This window comes from Miscanthus floridulus, chromosome 11 (genome assembly GCF_019320115.1).
Source record: "Miscanthus floridulus cultivar M001 chromosome 11, ASM1932011v1, whole genome shotgun sequence".
NCBI classification, from domain to species: Eukaryota; Viridiplantae; Streptophyta; class Magnoliopsida; order Poales; family Poaceae; genus Miscanthus; species Miscanthus floridulus.
The window spans coordinates 99128493-99136911 of NC_089590.1; the positions used below are offsets into that span (position 1 = coordinate 99128493).

Genomic DNA, 8419 nt, shown 5'->3' on the forward strand with positions numbered 1-8419 from the left:
GGATGGGGCCAGAGCTCGGCGCTCAGTCCGACCGCGCCGATGTTTGGTACTTGGCGTCGGCTGACACGACGCCGACGTCTCGGACCCACGCGCCAACGTGGCGACGACGACCCCGGTCGTCCGTGACGTGGCAGTACATCGGCGTGGCGTGACACGACGCCGAGCCTCATATCTCGGCGTCATGTGCTAAGACGCCTAAAAATGGTCTATTTTCAGAAATTATTTTGGCGTTGGTATTTTTCTAGAAATTGTTTTCAAAAGAGATCAAAATACGAAAATTTCACCAATATATTTATATACTATTGTTAGCCATGCAAGAGAGATGCTTATATGTTGCATTTCTACTGTAGGAAAGCGAGTTAAAGAGCGTGCTATAAGTTGGAGGATAGAAACATAACATGGTGATCTATAGAATCAATTTCCATCTTCCACCTATAAATTTGAGATAGACTTATATGTTAATTTTAAAAAAGTTGTTGAATCTATCTCAAATTCCAAGCTAAGTAGAATAATCCATAAAGTATATTTCAATTACCCAAAATGAAGGGATCCAAATGGTCCCTTAGTGTTTTTCAATAAAAAAAGATCTCATATTTACCGGCCGAAGACGAGGTAGAGGAGGGGAGGCCGCTGGCACCGTCGGTGAAGAGGAAGACAAGGCAAAAAAATTGGGAGAGAGATCTAAGGAGTGGAGGGGTCGGACGACGCCTTATTTTTAGGGCCCGCCGTGGGTCGCCTCCGCCGCATGCTAGAGGGCGGCGACGGCAGCGACGACCGGAGACACTATGTGAAAAAAGGTTTGTAGCAACGGCACAAATTTTTTATAGGGACGGCTGGTGATAAAGCCGCCCCTACAGTGGCGTGCTAAGGAGCCCAGAGACCAGCCGCCCCTACAAATGGAACAGCAGGGGTGGCTGGTGATACGAGCCGCCCCTAGAAATGGATCTGATTTGTAGAGGCAACTCACTCACCAACCGCCCCTGGTGTTAGTATTTGTAGGGGCGGCTGGTGATTGAACCGCCCCTACAAATGCTCGACGTACACCAAACCAAAATATCATCTGCCCTCCTCTCTCTCTCCATCTCGACTCTTCCTTCCCCTCCCTCCCTCTCTCCCTCGCTCGTTGTCCCGCGCCGCACCCTCCCCCTTTTCCGTCTCTCCCCCACGCTGCCCCTCCCTCTCCCCCACGCGGTGACCCTCCCTCTCCAGCGGAGGCGCACGGCGTCGCACCCCCCTCCTCCAGCGCCGGCGTCGCACCCCCTCCCCCCGTCGCCTCTCGCCGGCGAAGAAGAGGGAGGAGCCACGCAAGCATCGCCGGCGAGCACGTGCCCCCTCCCTTCCCGGCTCCCTCCGTCCACGCCGTGGGCGAGGCACGCGCGTCCACCCCGATCCGTTCCGCCCTCACCGCGAGGAGGCGGAGGAGGATCTGGGAGGGGAGGGAGCCAGGTCCGGCGCACCCACCCGCTCTCGTCCGCGCCAGCGAGCGCCAAGCGTGCCCCCACAGGTTGGTGTGCTCCTCTTCCTCGTCTCTCTTTTCCCTTCGAGCTGGCGGCCTAGGATTTCATTTCTATCAATCACGTACTCAACCTAGCTAGGGTTTTCGGGTTTCCAAGCATGAGAATGCGTTCTTTCCCCATCGATTCACGTGGAATGATTAGGGAATTGGCGTGCCTTGTTCGGGGCTCTGCGAGATAGGTTATGGTTCGTTTCTGCCATCAGGGAAATGGACCCGTTCTTTTCGGATCTGCGGGGAAATTGACCCGTGCTTAATGGGTTGCGTGCTTGCGTGCCTTATCCTGTGGTTCCTCCATAGTGCTTTAGGCTTTCATCAGTGGTATGTTGGCATGTGTTACAGCGCTGCTTTGATTTTTTGTTCTTGGAGATAGATTGTTTCCGTCTGGGTACTTGTTATGGTTCATAGGTGTTTATGTTTCCTGCATGGTTACGGTTATTGTGGGGTGGGGTGGCTCAAATGAAACGTTAGCTGATTTTGATAATTAGCGGAAACGGAAACATGCAGTACCGTTATGGCAGCGTGCAATATTAATTAGTGGGAATGGAAATATCATTATTTTAACAGTTGGAGATGATACCGTTACTATTTGGGAGAATCGGATTTAGCATCGAGAAATCTGAAATGTTGATTCGTTGATTCCAATGAAATTTGCAGCTTCTGTTTCTTCAACTGGTTTCGCTATTCTGTTTTGTCATTTTTTTATTGTGCTAGTACATCCTCTGCAAGTGGAGAATGGATTACCTATCATTTCTGTTTACATCCTTTGGACTCATTGTATATAAGCTGAAAAGCTTCCATTTATGAGTATGATTGATAATACTAAGACCAAATGGCAAAAGAGTCACATAAACAAAATAGCACTTAACAATTCAGTGCAGAAACTAAAGGAGCAAATTTCCACTGGTAAAATCAAATATAACATTTCCTAAGCGCCAAATTCATTTTTTCCCAAATGTTATTGGCAAGTGGTGATCAATAGTTTTTTTTTCAATTTTTGACACCTTTCGTGAGGTTCATGTGAGGTAACCTTTTTTGGCTTGATAACGTCAATTGAACACATGTCGATAGTAATCTATGTAATCCTTGCTTACCTAAGAAAGATAAGTTTGGGAGCTGCTAAACCAATAGAATTGGGATAGATTATTTCTAAAATTCGAGTTCTACCTACGGTCAAGTGTTGGACTGGAATGGCAATGCCAAGTAAACACTAAAAATCTGAAAGATGAGAGATATGTTCCTTACAACTCATCTTCAACTTTCTTCTAGGAAAGCCTTTCACCAAAGGATGGTGGTAATAGTGTATAAGATGCATTTTCTTTTCGTATTTAGGAGTGGACACTGTGTTCCTTTCAATTCTAGAAGAAGGGGCATAGATCCATTTAGTGTCCTACATTAGAAGAGTCAATCCTTTTGTTGAATTAAGTGCAAAGGTAAATGCAAATATTATTCTTTAGAATGTTTATCGCTTATGATGTTGATTTTTGCATGTTGAACCCAAATTTGCAGTATAGTGTCATCTCTTTTAAAGTCAATCTAACGGTTAGAATATGCTTTCAATTTAATAATTATTATTAGTTAAGTAGTTAAACTTACCTGCTTTTCTCTATGCTATCAACAACTATTTAAAGTTCATAATGCAGGTAAAGCATCTTTTTAATCACCCCAGTGGTCAGAACTTGGTGTACTCTGGACCTCTGGTTTTACTGTTCTTTATCTGTCTGTAGTAGTAGTGGATTCTAACAGTTGTATTAACCTAACTTAGCCACTGGTGTGATTCATGCTATACTGAATTCTAGCATTTGCAGGTTCCAGTAATCGCTGTGCTTCTAAAGATGATAATGAGGAGGCGATTTTCCATAATCCAGGCAAGTATACTCTTTGTTTTCCTATGTCTATTTCTACTTAAAAGTGATGCAAACCTAGATTTTTATTGAAGTTGTGTAATTCCAATTGTAGTAATTGGTACTTGACAATTTGTATCTCTAACATATAGGAATCTCTGAGTGTACTATATTTTAGCGACTTCAAGAACCTATTTTTAGTTGACATCATGCTTTTATATATTGACAGTGGGAGGCCCTTGCCCTTTTGTTAATCGGAATATCTGTTAATCAGCTGAAATCATTGCCAGAAGGTTCTAGTGCACTAGGTCTTCCTGTTGCAGCTGGAGCCTACCTATATACACTATTTTTTGTAAGTTCTGATTTTCTCATAATTATGGTAATGCACATGTTGATGCAATATAAAACACATCTCCCATGAAATTTGGAATGCTAGTTTAATTTCTATGCACTCAATTTTTCTTGGTGAGCTCTTTTTCTTCCGTGTACAGATTACAGAATAGGCATGGTGCTCTTGCAGTCAGTGGACTGCAGCACAATGTTTGCATACTGTCGTCATTTTTCTTCAAGTATGCAGGTATATTATCAGCAAAGAGAAAAAACATTAGTTCTTATTCAATATGTTCTTTAAATGCCACTATATATATCACATACACGTATCTCTGAAAACTTTTTATCTTGCATGCATGTACCCGTAAAAGATTACCTTGCATGGGCATGCATCTTACCAAAGTCTTGCCTAATGGCTGAATATGGACATTTATAGGAGTTGAAAGATTGAACATTTATTAGTGGTTGGTCAAATATCCTGTTTGTTCCACGCATGATTCTCTATGGCGATTCCGCTTTTTTCGGTTTGTAATATGGATGGTATTCTTCTTAGCATAAAGGCATGCAGTTCTGCATATCTGAAGAAAAAAATTGTACATGTACATGAATAAGCAAATCAGTAGCATTTCCGTGTTGGTTGCGTATGCTTTTTTGTTTATATCCATGTGGCCGGAGCAAGATATATAGAAGGGATAATGATGACGATTCCTACTTTCATAGTTTGATCAGGTAGTTGATGTCGTGGTGCTGATCACGTGGTTTGCCTCCTCTCTGGTGGTCGTGTGTTGGTCAGCGCGGTATGTAGTAGCGGTTCCATGGTAGTCTGACTATTTTGAAGTAGCATCTTTATCTTTTAGGTACATCCAAGGCAGGCCTTTTAAAAAGTCTTGTGCTCAGGTGCCCCTTTTAGAGTAGTTTGTGCTTTGGGTAAGGTTTCACACCCATTCAATACCATGAAAAGTAGATATTTGGAACAGTTCTTGAGATCTCTGCCATCTACCATTCCACCATCAGGTGGCATTTCTTGTTTTGCGAAAACTTGGTGCAGTTCATCTTATTGCATTTAATAGACTTTCATGTTTGTTAACAACATAATTTTTTATGATGCCCAGCAGAAAGGAACCTAGTTATGTCAATGTGCCTGATTCAGTGGCAAGTGAGGTAAATAACTACCGCCTAGAATTTCAGGTGGTTTGTTTCATACTCTGTATAACTAATGGCCATTCTATGCATCATGAAGGCTAAACACCGCCATGGATCTGACGAGAGGCAACCACTTCTTCCTGTATGATTTTGTAGTAGAGGTGGTTCTCCCCTTGCTTTCTAGTAGATTGTACTCCCATTCCAAATTATAGTTCACTCTGGCTTTTCCTAAATCGAAGTTCTGTCTAACTTTGACCATGCAAAAAATGCACCAACATCTAAAAGATTTTTTTTTCTTGAACATGCATGAGAGCTGTGTGTCTGTTAAGAAGAAAACAAAAGACATTTTGATAGTGTATTTATTTGGACTTTTATATATTAATATATTTTTTCTAAAAGCTTAGTCAAAGTTAGAGTAGTTTGACTTAGTATAAAGCCAAAAATAAACTATATCTGACATAGTTAAAGTTAACAAGGTTGGTTAGTTTACTTGTTTATCTTTAATGCTAATTGAAAAATATATGTTCTGGTCGAATTTGAATTGTAAATTTATTTTTTTTACGAAAAAATGATTTGTAGGGGCGGTTCGTACTGTAGCCGCCCCTATAAATCGATTTGTAGGGGCGGCTGGTGTTCCCAGACCGCCCATATAAATCGATTTGTAGGGGTGGCTACAGTACCAACCGCCCCTACAAATCAATTTGTAGGGGTGGCCTGGGAACCGCCTCTACAAATGCATGATTTGTAGAGACCCTTGCGTAGGGGTGGCTGGGCAAACCGCCCCTACAAATGCACTGTAGCCGCCGCTGGAAATGATATTTGACGTAGTGAGAGGAGGCCCAGAGAGAGGGGGGCGAACGCACCCCGAGTCGCCCCAATCTAGGAGGCTCCAAATGCGCCTTTGGCCGTTCAACCTCTTGGATGATATGGTTATTACATGTGGTAGATGTGTATCTTTTGCAACAGAAGATGATCTTTCTTGTGCTAATGTCTTTTTGCAGGACCTCTTATAGGTGGTATGATCGATCGTTTCCCATGGCGACTTTTCTTGATCATGACTACTTCAAAAGAAGGATAAACATTGTCGGCACTTTTCTTTACTAAAACTTTTCTTTGCCAATCCAAAGCTGATATGATACTATAGGATAGGTGGTATGCAGATTTTCTATCAGCTCTGATCGTTTCTTTTAAAAAATCACAAACTAAAGGCTATATATCTCATCTGATCCAATGAATGGTATTTTATATACCTATGGTGAATAGCAGTATAAATATGGGCCTGATTGGCATAGCATATGGACCATATGCAGCATACCATTATCCTGCGTTAGACAATGCAATTTGATGTTGTTTAGTTCAACTGGATATGGAGTTGTATACTACTATGCGCGTGATTGGTTCCCTGCATAACTGGTTAGCCTAGCTAGTTAGGGGAGCGCAAACTTGTTTGTTTAGTTGGCTGCATTAGCCATGTTCAGGTAACCCCCTGTAAATCACAATGTACCAGACTCACCGAGGCAGTGAATAGAGTGAAATATGAAACTCGTGCGGAGGGTGGAGTAGGGCTGCAAGGAGGAGCTGGCACCGGCCAATTGTGTCACTTCCACCATTCGTTCGTCGCTCGCTTCCTGTTGCTTGCTACCCCGCTGCCGATCGCCGGGCGAAGTGCATCAGGAGCCTAGGCGGAGCGCGGGCGTCGGTCCGGTGCGAGCATGCAGCACCGGGCGGCACTAGCAACCAGGTCACACCAGGTGGGAGGTTGGTTTGGCCTGTAAGGCCATTTTTCTTTGATAGGTTGTATCCAATTCAGGCCATATATACGTGTCAGATGATATTTATGTAAATATATTATCAGTTCACACTCAAAATTGCAACTCCGGCTAATTCTAGGAAAAATGCTTTAGCCGGCTTTGAAACTTTCTTAAAATACGATTTGGACTTTACCATTGAATTCCTCTCATCGAGATGATCAGAATGCATATATAGAAAGCCAAATTTGAAATCCAAATGAGGAAAATAAGTTTCCCGAAAGATCAACCTCGGAGGCCAAAGCGGTAGAGCGAGTTTGAATTGTACTTTGATAGATTCTTAAGAGATTTTGACACACCCCACTCCACAAATATAAGGGCCATGGCCAAATTGAGGGGATCCAATGGCACCAAATTGATCTATGGTTTATCTCTTTACTATTGTATGCCTCTTATCCCTTAAACCCTACTTTTCTAACCACATATGTTGTTCTATAAGCATTTCGATGGTATGGACATTCTAAACGGCCTTGATGACCCTAGAACAACCCTAGATACGACGAGCTTCTTCGTGGAAGGCGTTTCTAGGTTCTTCATGATAGATGTACCGAAACCGGCTAAGCTGATTTTCTCAGCTTTACTGTGAATCAATCCTCGAGCTATCCAAACAACCCTCACATAATCCAGGCTTGCTAGCCCTTTGGGTGTGGGACCAAATTTGTATCAAGACACCTTTTGACAACTTCGTTGGGGAGGATTCAACGATCCATTAGATCGTTGTTGCCGCAAAGAGTTCGTCATCAAGGGTTTGTAATCTACAAATTAAGTTATGTATTGCACTATGAACCTGGATAATTGCTGCGCGTAGTGGCTAGCACAGATCGCTATCTAGGGATGATCAGATTAATTAGGTTAAATCGAGAGTTGATCATAGCAGGGTAGCTTGATCTAGGTTAGTTAATTAGAGGGTCCTCATAGATGTAGTGTTTGGTTGTACACATGTTTGGTTGCCTACACTGGAAGCTAGGCTGCATATAGGAATACACATATGGTGTTTGTTAGCTTCATAACAAGTCTTCTACTTCAAGAGGTTCAACGACAATGGATGTGGTGAAACGCCGTGGTTTCCTCTTCCCTCCCCCTCCGCCGCCACCCCCCCCCCCCCCCCCCCCCCCCCCCCCCCCCCAAAGTCCAGCGAGCTCGAGGTGTAGGGCGGGTGCAAGCCCTACACTTGCGCAACCTGCATTGGGTAGTACACATCTGAAATGTGTGTACATCGATGCAGGTCGAATGCTGCTATAAGGAGCCTGAGTCAGTACACGTCTTTATACATGCAACCAAACACTTTGCAGCTCACTAGTCTAGATAGCTCTTATTGTATGCAACCAATCAAATCTTATATACTCCCTCTATTAAAAAAGAATGCAATTCATGTATGAATCTCGACAAGTATTTGTTGAAATTCATACTAAGAATTGCATTTTTTTTTCTTGGGAACAGACAGAGTATACATTTAGGAGTCATCCAAAAGAAGGTACATAACAGAGTTTGTCAAAAGCCAGCGCAAGACGAAAGAAAAAAAAAATAAAAGCATTCGGTGCTTCTGGATCTCATCTCATCTGCATGCTTCCCATCCCTAGCTGAAACTGAAACGGCAATGAGTAGTCAATGTTTTGAAATGTCCCGGTGGCATTGGTCAGAGATTTCAGCTTACGGGACTGACAACTCGATCCAGCGTTGCGTTGATTGATTAAGTCAACAGAAGTATTAACAAGAGCAGACCCCGCAGACGCAGAGCAGAGCAGAGTGGAGAGTCTCATAGGATTCTTGCCTTGCGTGTA

The 8419-nt window shown here is 43.1% G+C and overlaps 1 long non-coding RNA gene across 2 annotated transcripts; it reads left to right on the top strand.

Annotated features, from left to right (window-relative positions):
• The first annotated feature begins 1226 nt into the window (after positions 1 to 1226).
• On the top strand, positions 1227 to 3934 carry LOC136492805 (uncharacterized). 2 transcript variants are annotated; one of them, XR_010768181.1, is made up of 4 exons: positions 1227 to 1504; positions 3313 to 3381; positions 3587 to 3709; positions 3849 to 3934. It is a non-coding gene; the product is annotated as an uncharacterized lncRNA (long non-coding RNA). The 2 variants fall into 2 exon arrangements; XR_010768180.1 differs by having other exon boundaries at positions 3322 to 3381.
• Positions 3935 to 8419: the final 4485 nt, after the last annotated feature.